Raw genomic sequence first — 18,318 nt, 5'->3', positions numbered from 1 at the left:
TATTAGTTATCGATTTTATATATAGTAATATGTATATGTCAGTCCCAATCTCCCAATTTATCCCTCTCCTACCCTTATCCCCTGTAACCAAAAGTTTGTTTTCTACATCTGTGACTCTACTTGTTTTGTAAATAAGTTCATTTGTACCCTTTTTTAAGATTCCATCTAATTTCTTCTTTCTTCTTCTTATCGTATTGTACGGGCCAGAACTTCAAGTGCTAGTTTCTTGCCCTTGGAGGGATGATTTTCCCCCATTTATTCCACTTTCCCCCTTATGCTGGTTTGGTATTTCTGTAACCTATTTCTCTTATTTTAGTGGTATCTCTATACAGTTTATATGCACATTTGACCTAACAACGTTGTAATGTTGAATGATATTTTGCCCTCCATTCCGGTCAGTAGAACAATTTTAGATCACTTTAGCTCTGCTCTAACCCCTCCTGACTCACTATTGCTTTCCCCCAACTTACTGATTTTGAACATTTCAGCTCTGGTTTTTTTGTTTTTTGTTTTTTAATCCCACAGATTAGACTCCTGTATTATTTTACTGAGACAGAACTTGTTTGGGCTTACTTTTTTTTTTTTTTTCTTTTTGCGGTACACGGGCCTCTCACTGTTGTGGCGTCTCCCGTTGCGGAGCACAGGCTCCGGACGTGCAGGCTCAGCGGCCATGGCTCACGGGCCCAGCCGCTCCGCGGCATGTGGGATCTTCCCAGACCGGGGCATGAACCCGTGTCCCCTGCATCGGCAGGCGGACTCTCAACCACTGCGCCACCAGGGAAGCCCTGGGCTTACTTTTATGTTACTATTCGTTTTGTTCACTTTTCCTTTCTGCATTTCTACTTTTTTCTGGGATCATTTTCCTATTTCTTTTTTAAATTTTGTATTTTATTTTATTTTATTATTTGGCTGCATCGGGTCTTAGTTGCAGCATGTGGAATCTTTTGCAGCACGCTGGCTTCTCTCTAGCTGCAGTGCACGGGCTCTAGAGCGAGCGGGCTTAGTTGCCCTGTGGCATGTGGGATCTTAGTTCCCCGATCAGGGATCAAGCCCGCGTCCTTGCATTGGAAGGCGGATTCTTAACCACTGGACCACCAGGGAAGTCCTCATTTTCCTACTTCTTGAACTAAATCCTTTATACGTTCTTTTAGAGAGGATCTCTTTGTAAACTCCACATGTGTTATTTCTTATAAATATTATTGTTTTTTTCCTCATTAATGAATAACATTTGCTGAGAAGACAATTCTAAATGCTTAGTAATTTTTTTCTTATCATTTTATAGAAGTTATTCCACTGTCTTCTGGCTTCTGTTGTTGCTTGTGAAATCTGCTGCTACCCTAATTGCCATTCTTTTGTAGGTCATCTGTCTTTTTCTTTCTGCTTTTCAGATCTTCTATTTATATTTGATGTCCAACAGACTCACTATGATGTGACAAGGTATGAATTGATTTTTCTTGCTCATTTTGGGATATTCTGTGCTTCCTGGATCTGTGTATTCATGGTTTTCATCAGTTCTGAAAATTCTCAGTCAATTATCTTTTAATTTTTTAATTGAAGTATAGTTATTTATAATATTATATTAGTTAATTACTTTTTAAAAATATTGCTTCTTTCCATTCTCTTTAATTTCACCCTTTGGGACTCCAATCAGATGGATGTAAGAAATTGTTATTCTATTATTATTCATGTCTCACAACTCTCTATTATATTTTCCCCCTTGCCTTTCTTTGCTGCATTCTGGATAAATTCCTGGGATATATGTTTTAGTTAAATTCTACTTTCAACTGTATCAAATAGGCTGATTGATTAGCCCATCCATTGAGGGTTTTTTCCACAGTTTACAAAACAGTTTTCATAAGTATTTTATATCTCCATTAAGTTTTATTTCAAGGTTATGCTTTGCATTTTTATAAGTTCTATTTTTTCCAATTTGTACAATCCTGATGATTTCTTATTGTATGTTTTCCCTTATACTTGCATTCTTTGTTTCTGTAAACATTCTAGATGCAACCATTCTGTATTTTGTATTTGCCGTTTCCAACGTCTGCTGTCTTTGTGGGGGTGGTGGTAGGGGTATTGATTAAACATGTTGTTTCTTCTGGTCCTCACTCATAGTGGGTTTGCCTTCTTGCACATTTGATAGTCTCTGTAAGGCCATGTTTGACTTTTAACCCATACAAGTCCGATAAGACTAACTTGGGGAAACTTTCTTCCACAGATGCTGCCTCTGATTCAAAAGATGTGGAACACCAAGTAGTGGCTGGACTTTTTTTCCAGCACTAAAGTTTGATTTCTTGGCTAAGGGCTTCAAAAGAGTGAGACAGAAGCTTCCAGACCGCTAACGGCCAGGCCTGGGACTGGGACAGCATCACTCCCACTACATTCTATCGGTCAAAGCCAAACCATATACAAGGGGAGGAGAAATTATTTCCTCTCTGAATGGAAGAGTGGCATGTGCTTCCTAGCCATTGTCCTGGGATCTTTCCTTCACCATCAGCCTGGGGATTACTTTCATGTCTCTCTTGTGTTGGATCTCCTGTTTCCTGGATCACATCTTTCTGTTTCTTTGTTTATTCTCTTATTTTACTGAAGGACATTTTTTTTTTTTTTCTGAAGGAGTTTTATGGTGCACAGAAGGTAAAACTAAGTTTTCAACATGTCTGAAAATGTCTTTATTTCACTTGGACATCTGATTGATGGCTTGACTGGGTATAAAACCCTCAGTTGGGAATAATTTTCTCTTGAAATTTCCAAGGTATTTTTCCATTGTATTTTAGTTTTCAGTATTGCTCTTAAGAAGTCTGATGCCATTTTGATTCATGATCCTTTGTGTTAGGTTTTTGGATCCTCTCTTTATCCCCAGTGTTTTGAACATTCTAGATTATATGCATTGGTTGGAAGCCTTTTTTTTTTTTTTGTCTATTTATTATTCTGGGGCACTCAATGAGACCTACCAATTCAGAGACTATGTTCTTTAGTCTTAGAAAGTTTTCCTTTTATCCATTCTTTTTTGTTTATTTCTCAACTTCTTTTAATCATGTGGTAGATGTCCAAGGTGATTCTCTAACTTTATTTCCTAACTTTTAAAAACAATTTTTTTAAATAAATTTATTTATTTATTATATTTATTTTTGGCTGCGTTGGGTCTTCGTTGCTGCGTGCAGGCTTTCTCTAGTTGCGGCGAGCGGGGGCTACTCTTCGTTGCAGTGCAAGGACCTCTCATTGCAGTGGCTTCTCTTGTTGCAGAGCACAGGCTCTAGGCGTGTGGGCCTCAGTAGTTGTGGCACGTGGGTTTCAGTAGTTGTGGCTCGTGGGCTCTAGAGCGCAGGCTCAGTAGTTGTGGCACACGGGCTGAGTTGCTCCGAGGCATGTGGGATCTTCCCGGACCTGGGCTCGAATCTGTGTCCCCTGCGTTGGCAGGCGGATTCTTAACCACTGCGCCACCAGGGAAGTCCTATTTCCTAACTTTAATCCTTTTTCTTTTTATTATTTTAAAAGAGTTTCTTTCTTCTTTTAAGGTTCTTTTTAAAAATTATTTATTTATTTATTTGGCTGTGCCGGATCTTAGTTGCAGCATGTGGGATCTTTCAGTTATAGCATGTGGTATCTTTTAGTTGCAGCATGCAGGCTCTTAGCTGCAGCATGTGGGATCTAGTTCCCTGAGCAGGAATCAAACCCAGGCCCCCTGCATTGGGAACATGGAGTCTTAACCGCCAGGGAAGTCCCTTTAAGAGAGTTTCTAGTCTTTATCATCTGCTTCTGTTATGGACTGTAAAATTTCTCCTAACTTGTTTTTAATTCTACAAACTCTTTCTTGTCCTCCAAATGTTTTTATAGCACCCTGTGCCTCTTTTATGGATGAAATACCTTCTCATATCTCTAAATATATTAATTGGAAGAGGGAGTTTTTATTTTGCTTCTTGCAATATATCTGTTTTTTCAAAGTTCCTTTTTCCTGCTTGTTTATTTTAGACTCTTTTTCATACTGGAGGCTTTGCTCAAATATTTAGTAATCCTTGACTGTTCATGTTTGAGAACAAACCACTATAAAAATAATAATTTAAAAAAGAACAAGGCACTAAAGCTTACATAAAAGCTCTTGTGTGTTCACGGGTGAGGGGTTAATCAACCAGTGGGCTTCATTTCAAAGTGATATCAAAGGATGGTCAGGTTGAGGACCTGGCAATGATGTGCTGGAGCTGGCTGACACCAGATTGCAGAAGGTGAATGGGCACATATATCCCAACTCTGCATTCAGTGGCATCGTGTTTGTAGCTTGAAATTGTCCGTGGGAATATTTACACCAGGGAAATCAGCAAATGCTACAAGCAAGGGTACACTTCCTCCCAAATTGTTGGTTGTTAAACATTTACTGCCACATCACTGGGAGCTGGTATATTAGGTTGGGAAACTCACAATGAAACCTGAGAGGAGTGTATAGAGGTCTTTTCTCCTAAGATACTATTCAGTTCTCCTAAGGAGACTTTCAAATTTTCCCTGGTAGACAGCATTCTAGGAGTAGAATATAAGAAGAGAAATTGGGGGGTCCTATTTTTTCTTTTATAAACTTTCAATTAAATTTTCTGCTTTCAGCTTTGCCTCACTCTTCTCAGCCACTGACTTTGGTATCCCCAAGTCCCATGTCTGTTCTCCCTTTCTTCAGAGAATAACACTCTGCTCTTTTAGGTGGTGGTAGACATCTTGATACCCATGATTTCAGTCTTTTAGCCCATCCACCAATTTTCAGTACCATGCCTTAATTGCCACTGTGCCTGATACTCCCAAGTCCTGAGCCTCTTAGGGGTTATTGGTTGGTAAATCAGTTCACTTATTGTTGATCCTGTTTGCAGGCATTTCAGATGTGGCTACATTTTAGTTTGTTGCTCCATCCTGCTTAATCAGATACTATTCCTTCCTTCATCTGTTTTCTATATTCCAAAAATTTGTTGAAATTTATTGTCTGCTTCCTTTACCTCTGTTGCTTCTGTGGTTCTATACATTAAGAAATTTCTTGGGCTTCCCTGGTGGTGCAGAGGTTAAGAATCCACCTTCCAATTCAGGGGACATGGGTTCGAGCCCTGGTCCGGGAAGATCCCACATGCCACAGAGCAACTAAGCCTGTATGCCACAACTACTGAACCTGTGCTCTAAAGCCCACGAGCCACAACTACTGAGCCCATGTGCCACAACTACTGAATCCCGCACGCCTAGAGCCTGTGCTCTGCAGCAAGAGAGGCCACTGCAATGAGAAGCCCGCGCACTGCAATGAAGAGTATCCTCGGCTCGCAGCAACTGGAGAAAGCCCGCATGCAGCAACGAAGACCCAACACAGCCAAAAATAAAAAATAATTAAGAAAATTCTTATATTATCATTTTTGTAACCAATATACAATTTTAATTGAAATACAGTTGCTGTACAATATTATGTTAGTTTCAGGTGTACTACATAATGATTTAACATTTGCATACATTATGAAATGATCACCACAATAAATCTAGTAATCGTCTGTCCCCAAAGTTATTACAATATTATTGACCATATTCCTGTGCCATATATTACATCTCCATGACTTGTCTATTATATAATTGGAGATTTGTACCTCTTAACCCCCTTCACTGAGTTTCTCTTCTCCCTACCCTCCTCCCTTCTGGCAACGACCTGCTTTTTCTCTGTATCTGAGTCTGTTTTTGCTTTGCTTTATTTTGTTTGTTTTGTTTTTTAGTTTCCACATATGAGTGAGATAATTCAGTATTTGCCTTTCTCTGTCTGACTTATTTCACTTTGCATAATACCCTCTAGATCCATACATGTTGTCAGAAATGGCAAGATTTCTTTTTTTTTTTTTTTTTTTTTTTTGCGGTACGCGGGCCTCTTACTGTTGTGGCCTCTCCCATTGCGAAGCACAGGCTTCAGATGCTCAGGCTCAGCGGCCATGGCTCACGGGCACAGCCGCTCCGCGGCATGTGGGATCTTCCTGGACTGGGGCACGAACCCGTGTCCCCTGCATCGGTAGGCGGACTCTCAACCACTGCGCCACCAGGGAAGCCCCACTGATTCATTTTTCCCACAGTTCAATTGTGCTCTTTAGAGCTTCACTGAGAGTTTAAATTCTGATATTGTATTTTAGTTTCCTTTTTAATTTTGTCTTATCCCATCTATCTCTCCTTCATCCTGGCCTACTTATCCTTGGATAACTATTCTTTCCTAATAGATTTCTTTTACTTACTTGAGCATGCTGAATAGTTCCCTGGAATTTTCTTTTGGATCTTGAAATGGCAAGAGAGTTGAGGGAGGCAGCTTACAAATTGGGATTATTAGCTACAAATCAGTTAAATGAATAATTGAACAATAGCAGTTTTGGGGAAAATAATAGATATGTGTCTTAGGACCATACTCCTCCTTCATGCAAACTCTAACGACACCCCCTTCCCTCCAGGGGTAAGACCCTTGAAGGCCACGCTTATGTAGTGTGACTCTGCCCTGCCTCATACCCCATCATAGCTGGTTGGAAGACGTATTGATGCATGAAGGAATTGGGGTTGAGAGCTATTAGTTACTTTGGGGTATTGCTTGAGTTTAGATTGTGCAAACTGTGGTTCAACAAGGCAGCCAAGTATATGAAAACGAACAATGCAGTTTGCGGATCCCGGAGCAGAAGAAGATGTGCAAAGAGATATAGGAATAGAGTATGAGAGAGGAGGGAGTGAGTGATAGCCAGAGCAAGAGTGACAGTGAGAAGCACTTCCTTGTTCCAGTTCCTCTTAAGGTCCTATTGAAATTCATCTCTTTGTCCTCTGAGCCACATCCATGTGCTAACAACAATTTCCCTTTAGTTTGGAGGAGGAGTCTGAGACGACTAAGAGAACATTGATTAAGGCATCCCTTCCTGGCCATAATCAGCAAATCGTATCATTGTGAGTAAGAGGTTGAAAAAGATGTTTCACATTCTGTCCCAATAGTGGGAGGATATGTGTCCAGCTTATCCCAAAGGAATATCAGAGGGTTAGGAAACAAGGTGAAGAAGTGTGGGGGTGGGTAAGGATGAGGGAACAGAGACCACAGCCTCATTTTACCTCTGTGGAAATTATTTTCTGATCCCTCAGAAGGTAGACCCCCCGCCTTTCCTAGGTCTTGCTGAAGTACTGAGCTATGGGTTCCACATGAGCAGCAAAAGCTTGTGAAGCTTAGCTCATAGCCGATTCCTGATCATGGAAGTAAAGGCGAGTGAGAGCTTTTAGCTTGGTGGTGAGGACCCCAAGCATAGGCTGAAGTGGAGGGTCATATCCAAGGCTTGCCTGCTTCTCATGTTCAATATTAGCCAGAGAGACCTAGCGCGCAGGTCAGTGCAACAGCAGTGGGCACACATTTCTGATGGATGCTGTGACTTTAGAGGCACAGCAGGTTGCCTTTTCAAAAGAAAGAAGACAGTGAGATTCATCTCGATGGGAATCAAGCCTTTGGGACTGACAGCAGGTTGGCAGGGATCGAGGGCATTCTCCAAGGTGGCCCTTGAACATCACCAGGGCCAGGGGGGTTCTTGGATGCTATATTCAGTGACAGCTTTCTTCGTTTGAAACATTTTATGAAAAATTTCAAACATACAAAAAACGCCTCAGATTTAACAACTGTTGATATTTTTCCACATTGTTTCATCTTTTCTTTCCAGATGTATTTAAAATTATGAACATTATGGTATTTCATCTCCAGATATTTCAGTCTGCATCTCTTAAAAATAAGGACACTTACAGGACTTCCTGGTTGTCCAGTGGGTAAGACTCTGCGCTCCCAATGCAGGGGGCCTGGGTTCGATCCCTGATTGGGGATCCCGCTTGCCTGCCTCAACTCAAGAAGTCTGCGTGCCGCAGCCTAGGATCCCACGTGCCGCAATGAAGACCCAGTGCAGCCAAAATAAATAAATAAATATTAAAAAAAATAAGGACACGTTCTTACATAACAGCAACGCCATTATCACACTGACAAAAATCAACAATTCCTAATATGTTCCCATGCTAAGTCCTTATTCACATTTACAAAACTGTCCCCCAAATGTATTCACTATTGATTTGTCTGTACAGCCCCCAAAGGCCACAGCTTTCATTTGGTTGTTATTCCTCTTAAACATATTTTAATATGGAACAGTCCCCCACCTTTTCTTTCATGCTGTTGACTTTCTAAGAAGCCAGATCAGCTGCTCTGCTGCTCTGCAGAGGAGTATCTCACCTTCTGGATCTGATTGCTCTTTTTAAAAATATTTATTTATTTGTTTGTTTGTGTTTATTTTGGGCTGCATTGGGTCGTCATTGCTGCGTGCAGACTTTCTCTAGTTGCGGTGAGTGGGGGCTACTCTTCATTGCAGTGAGCGGGCTTCTCATTGCAGTGGCTTCTCTTGTTGCAGAGCATGGGCTCTAGGCACATGAGCTTCAGTAGTTGTGGCATGCAGGCTCAGTAGTTGTGGGTCGTGGGCTCTAGAGCACAGGCTCAGTAGTTGTGGCGCATAGGCTTAGTTGCTCCGTGGCATGTGGGATCTTCTTGGACCAGGGCTCGAACCCGTGTCCCCTGCATTGTCAGGTGGATTCTTAACCACTGTGCCACCAGGGAAATCCCGTCATCATTTCCTTGAGTACTTTTTTAACCCTGCCTTCTTTCTCCTTTCTTTGAGACTCTGATGACAGGAGTGTTAGAGATATTTTGTTATAGTCTTACTAGTCCCTGAGGCTCTGTTCACTTTTTAATATTTATTAATTTATGTATTTATTTATTTGGTTGTGCTGGGTCTTAGTTGCGGCAAGCGGGTTCCTTAGTTGCAGCATATGAATGCGTAGTTGTGGCATGCATGTGGGATCTAGTTCCCTGACCAGGGATCGAACCTGGGCCCCCTGCACTGGGAGCGCAGAGTCTTACCCACTGAGACACTAAGGAAGTCCCTGAGGCTCTGTTCATTTTTGTTTTCTCTCTGCTGTACAGTTGGGTAATTTCTAATTTTCATTCCTCTAGTTCACTGATTTTTCCCTCTATCCCTTCCATTTTGCTAATTGAACTCATCCACTGAGTTTTTAAATTTCTGTTATTACATTTCTCAATTTTAACATTCTATTGGTTCTTCTATAAGTCTTCTGTTTCTTTGCTGAAGCTCTATTTCTTTGATGAGGCTTCCTTTTTTTTTTAATTTGTTTCAAGCGTTTTTATTGAAGCATTTTAAAAATCATGGCTGCCTTGCCATCATTGTCACGTAGTGTTAACGTACCTGTCATGTGTGTTGGCATATATTTTCTTTTTTCATTCAGTTTGAGAACTTCTGGCTCTTGATATGACAAGTGACTTTTTACTGAAATCTGTACATTTCGAGTATTGTGTTATAATACTCTGGATCTTATTTAAACCTCCTGTTTTAGCTGACTTCATCTGACACTGATCAGGCAATGAAAGTGTTGGCACCCCTCCTTACTGCCAAGTGGAGGTGGAAGTCCAGATTCTTCATCTCTATGGACACTGCAGAGAGGAGACTGCCGCAGTGGTGATGAAAGTCCTGACTCCTTATTCAGCCTTTCCTTGACACCACTTGAGTGGGTTTGTGGGAGGAAGGGTCAGTTGCCTCCTTACAGCCTGGCAAGCATGGATCTTGACTCCCACTTGGTCTTCGCTGGCATGTATGGGGATTAGGTCAGTTTTTTTGTTGTTCTTTTGTTTTGTTTTTTGGGGGATTTTTTTTTGGTAGTGTTTGGCTGTAGTAAAGTGGCTATTGTTCAAAATTTTTCTATATTGCTAAGTTGCCCTTTTCCTGATCCTTTAGCTAGAGAGAGTAGACTTTCATAGGGTTTGTTTGTTTGCCTGTTGGTGTTTCCAGATTGCTGGCTTCTCCAAGACCCAGTCTGGGATATATGGGACAAAAAGAAAACCCACAGAACTCACCTCTGTGTCATTTTTCAGGTCACAAGTTCCCTATGCCAGTCCACCTCCCTCTCTCCATCTTTCAGAGTTTTCTTGTTGTCTTATGTAAAAGATTCAGGGCTTTTAGTTGTACTTAGCAATAGGAATAGGGGAAAGTATGTCTACTCCATCTACCTGGAAACTGAACCATCCCCAAGAATACACTTTTTAAAAATATATATATAAATTTATTTAGTTTTGGCTGTGTTTGGTCTTCGTTGCTGTGTGTGGGCTTTCTCTAGTTGCAGCGAGCGGGGGCTACTCTTCGTTGCAGTGCTCGTGCTTCTTGCTGCGGTGGCTTCTCTTGTTGCAAAGCACAGGCTCTAGGCGACGGGCTTCAGTAGCTGCGGCATGCAAGCTCAGTAGTTGTGGCACACGGGCTCAGTAGTTGTGGCTCACAGGCTCTAGAGCACAGGTTCAGTAGCTGTGGCGCACAGGGTTAGTTGCTCTGCAGCATGTGGGATCTTCCTGGACCAGGGCCCGAACCCGTGTCTCCTGCATTGGCAGGTGGATTCTTAACCACTGCGCCACCAGGGAAGCCCAAGAATACACTTTTTTTTTTTAAGAATACACTTTTAATTACTGTAGTTTTATATTATGTTTTGACATTTGGTAGCAACACCTCCTTCATTATTTTTCTTTTTAAAAAGTTGTCTTGGTTATACTCATCCACTTCCAGGTTAACCTTATTTTTATTTATTTATTTTATTTATTTTAAAATATTTATTTATTTATTTTATTTTTGGCTGTGTTGGGTCTTCGTTGCTGCATGCAGGCTTTCTCTAGTTGTGGCAAGTTGGGGCTACTCTTCGTTGTGGTGCACGGGCTTCCCATTGTGGTGCCTTCTCTTGTTGTGGAGCATGGGTTCTCGGCACATGGGCTTCAGTACTTGTGGCACTTGAGCTTCAGTAGTTGTGGCATGTGGGCTCAGTAGTTGTGGCTCGCGGGCTCTAGAGCACAGGCTCAGTAGTTGTGACGCATGAGTTTAGTTGTTACGTGGTATGTGGGATCTTCCCAGACCAGGGCTCGAACCCATGTCCCCTGCATTGGCAGGCAGATTCGTAACCACTGTGCCACCAGGGAAGCCCTATTTTTATTTTTTAAAATTATTTATTTATTTATTTATCTGGCTGCACTGGTTCTTAGTTGTGGCATGCGGGATCTCTTGTTGTGTCACGGGGGCTTCTCCCTAGTTGTGGCACACAGGTTCCAGGGCATGCAGGCTCAGTAGTTGAGGCGCACAGTCTCTCTAGTTGTGGCGTGTGGGCTCTCTAGTTGTGGCACGTGGACTCTCTAATTCTGGCACGCAGGCTTAGGTGCCCTGCAGCATGTGGGATCTTAGTTCCCTGACCAGGGATGAAATCCATGTCCCCTGCATTGGAAGGTGGATTCTTAACCACTGGACCACTAGGAAAGTCCCTCCAGGTTAACTTTAGGATTAGCACTTCAAATTCCCTTTTTAAAAATCCCACTAGAATTTTGACTGGGATTATATTAAATTTATAGAGGAGAGGGTATCCCCTGTATTAGAATATTAAGTTGTTCCATCTAAGATCAAAATCTCTTTATTTTCATTCATGCTGTATTTTATGCTCTTTATTGAAGATCCATAGTTTCCCTGAACACTTTTCGTTAGATTTATTCTTACAGTTACAGGGTTTTTTTAAATTGTAAATGGGATATTACTAACTAGCACTTTATAACTGGTAATTGTGAATGTATATAGAGTCATTGTTTTCTATATATTTATCTTGTACCTGGACATTTTACTCAGTCTTTTCATAAATTTTTTCAGTGGCTTTTTTTTCTCTTCTAAGCATCCCCTTCCCCATTTCTTCTGGTAACTGTTGCAGGAGTACATATATAAACCAGTACAAGTCAATCACAGCATCTTAAGCTCCTGGATGATAGGTGTACACATGACCCAAGATAAACCAATCAAAACGCTTCCTGGGATTTTTTATGGTTGTTGTTGACAGGCAGGAGGTTTGTTTCTTTTCTGGTCATGGAGTTGTCAGGTACAATGCTGGATGCCACTGGTGGCCAATGTTCTCTAATTTGCTTACAGAAACCCACCCTAACTTGGAAGACAATTAAGCTGAAACAGAATATGAAAGCAAGACAACTGAGAGAAAGTGAGAGTGAGTGCGCAAGCAGTATTTTGTCCCTATTTTCGATATACCCCTGCCTTTCCCATCCCGTGAGCCAAAAAGCCCCCTCTTCTTTAAATTACTTTGAGTGAGGTTGCTTTATCTGCAGCTAAAAGAATCTTGACCAAGAAGATCTGGTACGAGAAGTGGGGCGTTGTATGTCACAGAATTTAAAACGTGGACCTGGCCAAGTGGTATGGAAAGCAGTAATAAAGACATTCTTTCCAAGTTTATTATCCTCATGGAAATGGATTAACTCATCTAGCCATTTCCTGTTGTACTTTAGGGCTCAGACTATGTGCCCAATGCTGGTGGAATTATTGGAGGTTTCATAGAAAAACATTACATATTTTTATAAGATATTGAAGGTGATGTACTACTTGTGGTCTTCATATGGTGCTACGAGATAACAAAAATCTTTCCTTTAAGCTGGACCATGAGAGGAGGTTGGATAATTAGCTTTGTTAATAAAGATCTAACCAATGATCTAAGACCAATCATCTAAGACCACGGAGAGACAATTGTGAGTTACCTGCAATTGCAAAGCTGAATTTTATTTTCTATGCTAAAGTTAAGAGGAGCCAGAGGAAACAATCCATTGTAATCATAACCTAGTTTTTTTTTTTTCATCTTTTTATTCTGCTTCTTCAGTGTTGGATAACTCCCCTTATCGTCCCAACAGTCTTCATGGCTGACAGCAGCTCCTTGTTCGAGATCAAGATCATCAAGAAAGAACAAGTCCGTGTCCCAGCATTTTCAGCTAAAGTCCTGTAATTAATTCTGATTGGGCTGCCATAGATCATGTGCCCATCCCTCAACCATCATTTTGGTGAGGGAGATGGGGACGTACTGATTGGCACATCCCTGGACTTCGGGGTAGAAAACAACCCCAGATTAAATCTATTGGCTGAGAATGAGAGGATGAAAGTTGGTTCCCCAAAAGAAATTCAGTCTCAGTCACAGAAAGGATGCTGGTCTGTGAACCCCAGATGCCCATATACATACCAAGGAAGAATCTTAACCTAACGCCTAGAAGGATAGTCAGAACCCCAAGCCTGTTGCTAAGAGACAAACCACAAGAAGTGGGCTCAGAATCGAGTTTCCTGACTGGGCAAGATTTCTGGCATTGCTTACTTGCATGTGGCATCCCTAGGAACTGCAATGGCAGACAGCCAACTAGGATTTAAGGGAGTTGTGTCACTAGAGAAATCACAAGCCTTGCAAACAGAGGCTTCTGATTGTTCAGCCCTGAGATAATTCCAACTCTAATTACGCCAGCGGGAAGTGGAGCATTTGAGCAGGACACCTCCCGAGAGGGGAATACTCTCTAAACTCCTCTCAGGTCTGGCCATGGAGGACAGTGGACGAGATAAATCCAGGCAGTGGGCAAAATCGAAGGCTATCAGACTTGCTAAGAGAAACCTGATTTCACTGCCAGGGAAGTGAGACATTGCAGATCCCGTCCTTCTGCCTGTGGTATTTTCCAGACTGTAGACCACTGTCTGTTATTCCCTCTTATTCTTTAAAAAATATATACAGTAAAAGTTTTTTATGAAAATAATAAGTGCTCACTTTTTTTTTTTTTTTTTTTGGCGATACGCGGGCCTGTCACTGCTGTGGCCTCTCCCGTTGCGGAGCACAGGCTCTGGACGCGCAGGCTCAGCGGCCATGGCTCACGGGCCCAGCCGCTCCGCGGAATGTGGGATCCTCCTGGAACGGGGCACAAACCCGTGTCCCCTGAATTGGCAGGCGGACTCTCAACCACTGCGCCACCAGGGAAGCCCGTGCTCACTTTTATAACAGCAAATAATATAGAAGGTTATGAAGTGAAACACTAATCTGTCTCCAGAGCCTCCTCCTCTGGGAGTTCCTACTCCCTGAGGTTTACACTGTTAAGAGTTAGGTCTGTATCCTTCAGAGGTTTTCCTATGTACATCTAAAGTGTACATAGTAAAACTGAAAAATTAAAGGCTTCCTCCATCAATTCTGAGGCCCATTCCCCTGAAGTAATCATCTTCAACCATTTCTCCTTCTAACCTTCCTGATAGTACTTCCATGATGCCAGAAAATACGCTAATATCTCTGTACCTAATGCATCAAGTTTAAACAGTATCTCCTGACTCCCTGCAATGAAAGGTGATGAATTTAGCTTGCTTTCACCATTTCCTGTCTTTCCCTAATCCCTGCCAGTCACCTATTTATTTACTCCTTCTATTACTTACTTTTAGGGCTTTAAATAATCCATTTAAACGTCTCTTTCTTGACTTCCCTTTGGGCTGCTGCCTACATAAAAATGACTTCATTTTATTCTCATACTTGATTGATATGTTGGCTGGGTATAATTTCCCCTAAATATCAATATGAATCAGGGTTAGCTGTAAATAAGAGACCCAAAACAGCGGTGCCTCAAACAAGTTGCGGTTTATTTTTATTTTTTTCATGTAAAAGATGGCAGGGGACTAGGCTCCTCCCTGTTTTCTGCCACACGTAAGATGTGGTCCTTGTTATCACAGTCCAAGATGATGGCCTCTTATTAGCTTTCCAGGCAGCATTATGGAAGGAGGAAGGTGCAAAGGGGAAGGGACAGCTGGAACTTGCATGGCCACACAGCTCCAAGGGAGGCTGGAAATACAACCTTGATTCTGGGTGGCTCTGTGCACAGCCAAAGGTTCTACTACAAAGGAAGAATGAGGGAGCAGACGCTGGGGACAACTAGCAGTCTCGCCACTCCCTCTTCCCTTTGCAGGTTTTGCTCTACCTTCTTGAATCAGGGGTTGCCGATGAGACGTCTGATGACAATCTGATTTTCATTCCTTTGCAGGTAATCTGATCTTTCTCCGAGAAAGTTTCAAATGGGAGAGAATTACATCTGCAGAGGCCTTGGGACCTGAGAGCACAAATCACGTTCTCGCCATGTGCTGCTGACCTGTTTGTCCTTTTCTCAGACTCCTTCCTTCTTGTGTCCTCTCTGTCCAGCCACTCAGCACGTGTGGGTGCTCTCATCTTTCCTCTCACTCTCCCTGAGTGACAGCATCCTCCTGTGGCTTTTGCTACCACCCACTGGGATGAATCCCAAATTTATATCCACAGCTTAAGTTTTTTCTCAATCTCTAGATCCAAAACAACGCACTCATCTACTGGTCTCTCCACCTGACAGACTCACGGGCCCCCGGACCCCTCATTGCCGCTCTGACCTCTTCCGTTCCTCTCACCCCGGTTTGCAATTCCTCTGTGTCCCTCTCTTGAGGAACTGCCAGCAACTTTCCCCTCTGTGCATGCCAGGGACCTGCGATTTTGGAGTGGTCTACACCCCTGTATGTTGCTTCCTCTCCTTGAACTTCCTTCTTCCTTTCTTCCCTTGGCTACTTCTTTTTTTTCTAAATTATTTTTGGCTGCGGTGCGCGGGCTTCTCTTTGCGGTGGCTTCTCTTGTTGCAGAGTACAGGCTCTAGGGCACGTGGGCTTAGCGGCTCTGAGGCATGTGGGATCTTCCCAGACCAGGGATCGAACCCGTATCCCCTGCATTGGCAGGCGGATTCTTAACCACTGAGCCACCAGGGAAGCCCCCCTTGGCTAGTTCTTGTTCATCTTTCATAACTCAGTTGAGGGGCAACTTTTGGGGGAATGTGTTTCCTGGTTTCTTTCTGCCTCAGTCTGGGTTGGGTGCCCCTCTCTTGGGTTCCCAAGGTGTCCCAAGGAGAGTCGCTGTATCTCCTCATCATCGTGATAATTTCTAACCATCCGACTCCTCATCTGGACTGGAGCTATTTGATGGTAGAGACGGGATCTTATCTCTGAATCCCCAGCATCTAGTAGAGGGTTTGGCACAGAAAAGTGGAAGCTTCCTTTTTTTTTTTCCCCCTGTGCTGTCCAGTTCATTTTGTACATACCTCCTCATAACTGAACCCCCTTTTCTTTGGGGAATCCCCTCCACTCCACGTGGTCCTGAGGAGCTGTGAGTTGGGGTACTCCCTCACTTCTGCCTCCTCTAAAGAGGCAAACACGTGACCCAGCCTGGGTTAATCACAGTCTCAGCAACAATGATTAGACCAATGGGTATCGCTGACCGAACAGGACCAATGAGACCGTTCCTTGGGATTAATATGCAGACACAGGAAGGAGGTCCTCTTCATGTTGGGAGTGCTAGATGAGATGACACAGGCATGGGGCTCTAGGTGACCACCGTCCCTCCACGTAAAGGAGTCTCTCTGCAGAGCAGAGCCAAGCAGTGATGGAGACGAGCCGCGGACAGGCGTGGAGCTCTAGTGGCTCCCGTTGCCCTTCCTTCTCTCCTTTAGGCGCTCACAGTACCACCCCCAGTCCTGTGAACCAACAAATTCCCTTTTTGTTTAAGGTGGTTTGAGTGGGTTTCTACCACTTGAACTGAAAGAGTTCTGACTAATAGAGAACTCCATAAAAGTTTAAGGAAAGCATTAATAAACCAAGTGGACCAGCTACAGTGCCTCTCTCTCCCATGTGCTCCCTCTGAGCCTGGCAGGATGCCTCCTAATCTATGCTCTTTGGAGAGGTTGATACCATCCCTGTCTGCACTTATGGTGTCAATTCTGAACTCCCCAGCCTGGCAAGTGAGCCCTTTGCAATCTGACCGCAACTCCCCGGCCAGTCTCCCGTCCTCCTCCCAGGCAGCCTTTGTGCCAGCCAGATAAATGCCAGCAGTCCTGCACTTGCCCTGTTGTTCCTGACTGCTGCATCTTTGCCTGAGCCTCAGCCTGGAATGCTCCCCCCTGCCCATGAATCCCAATTCACCGGCCAAGGCCAGTCTCAAGCGGCACCTCCTTCAAAACCTTCCCCGCACCACCCCCAAGCAGAGTCCAGCCCTCTTTTCTGCAGCAGTCGCCTCCGTTGTCCACCCGTCGCACTGAATTGCAATTGTCGTTTACTCATCTGTCCTTCCTCTGCTAGACAGAGTTCCGTAAGGGCAGAGAGCTACTATTTATCCACCTCTGTGTCCCCATCTCCCAACACCCACAGCACACTGTCAACTAACATGTGGTGAGTGAGTGGAGGTCTTAGGAAGAGGCTTCATTTCCTTCTCTGTTAAATGGTAGAAAGGGAGTTCTGACCCCACACACCTCCAGGTTTCAGGTTTCAGAAGAAAGGTGAGTCTTGTGATCCCTCCCCAGGACCCCCTCCATGCCAAGAGGGTGGAGAGTGGGAGGGCAGTGTGGATGCCGTCTGACTGGCCTGTGTCTGCTCTGGCTTCTGGTTCAGTTAGTGATGGGACCATATTGCCTGAGAGAGCTCTGACTCTCCCTGAGTTTTGCAGAGCTTTGAGTAGCCCCGCCTCCTCTCTCACTGTCCACCTCCTAGAACCAACACGGTCAGAGAAGGGAGGTTCTCGGGAATCTCCTGGCCCTCTGTCCATGTGGCAGGGCACTTGGCAGATTTATCTTTGGGAGGTGTGGGGTGAGTTTTGGGGGAGTGAGGAAGGGGCCTGGGGAGATTCTCTCCATTGCAGCGCACACATCCTCCTGCTGTGCCTGTGTTGCTGTACGAGGCTTCTCACACCATTGAGAGGCAGTGTGGTGGAGGGTCTGGGATCCAGAGTGGCTGTGTGACCTTGGGCAAGTCACCTAATTTCTCCGTGCCACAAGTGCCTCATCTGTAGAATAGGAATAATAATACTAACCTCATGAGTAGCTGTGAGGGACACATGAGTTGATATTTGTAAAGCACAGAGTAAGCGCCATGTAGATGCTTGTTTAGACTATACTAGGGTTTCATGTTTTTGAAATTCAATCATAGGATCCCAGAACACTTTTCATCCTTCATGAAGAGACCCCTCAGTTGTCTGTGAGCGCAGGGGTGGAAATGGTCATGGAACTCCTTGGAGAATGGAAAAGATATAGTGAATTTCCTCAAGTATCCACAAGAGGGCACCCAATTTCCCGAAAGAGTCCACTTCGTTACGTAGAGCCTTAGGGGACTTACTGCCTCCATGGGCCATGTTGGATGAAGGTGCTGTCCAGGGATGATAAATGACTCATACAAAATCATCTCCAAACTCAGGCTGTGTGCACCCCAATACACACCACCTCTTACTCCTCAGAGACCCAGCTATCCTCACCCTTCAGCACTGTCCCTGAACCTGCTACCCTGAGGTCTGGATGCTTCGTAAAGGAGTGTCAGGTGCTTCCATGCCTAGATTTGCTAGTTCCGTCATCCCCATCCCCACCGCACCCCCGGGAGTCAGATCCCTCCACTAACCTCACCCATCAGG

The sequence above is a fragment of the Pseudorca crassidens genome, chromosome 19 (assembly GCF_039906515.1).
Source record: "Pseudorca crassidens isolate mPseCra1 chromosome 19, mPseCra1.hap1, whole genome shotgun sequence".
In the NCBI taxonomy this organism is placed as follows: Eukaryota; Metazoa; Chordata; class Mammalia; order Artiodactyla; family Delphinidae; genus Pseudorca; species Pseudorca crassidens.
This window is presented reverse-complemented; position numbering follows the sequence as displayed.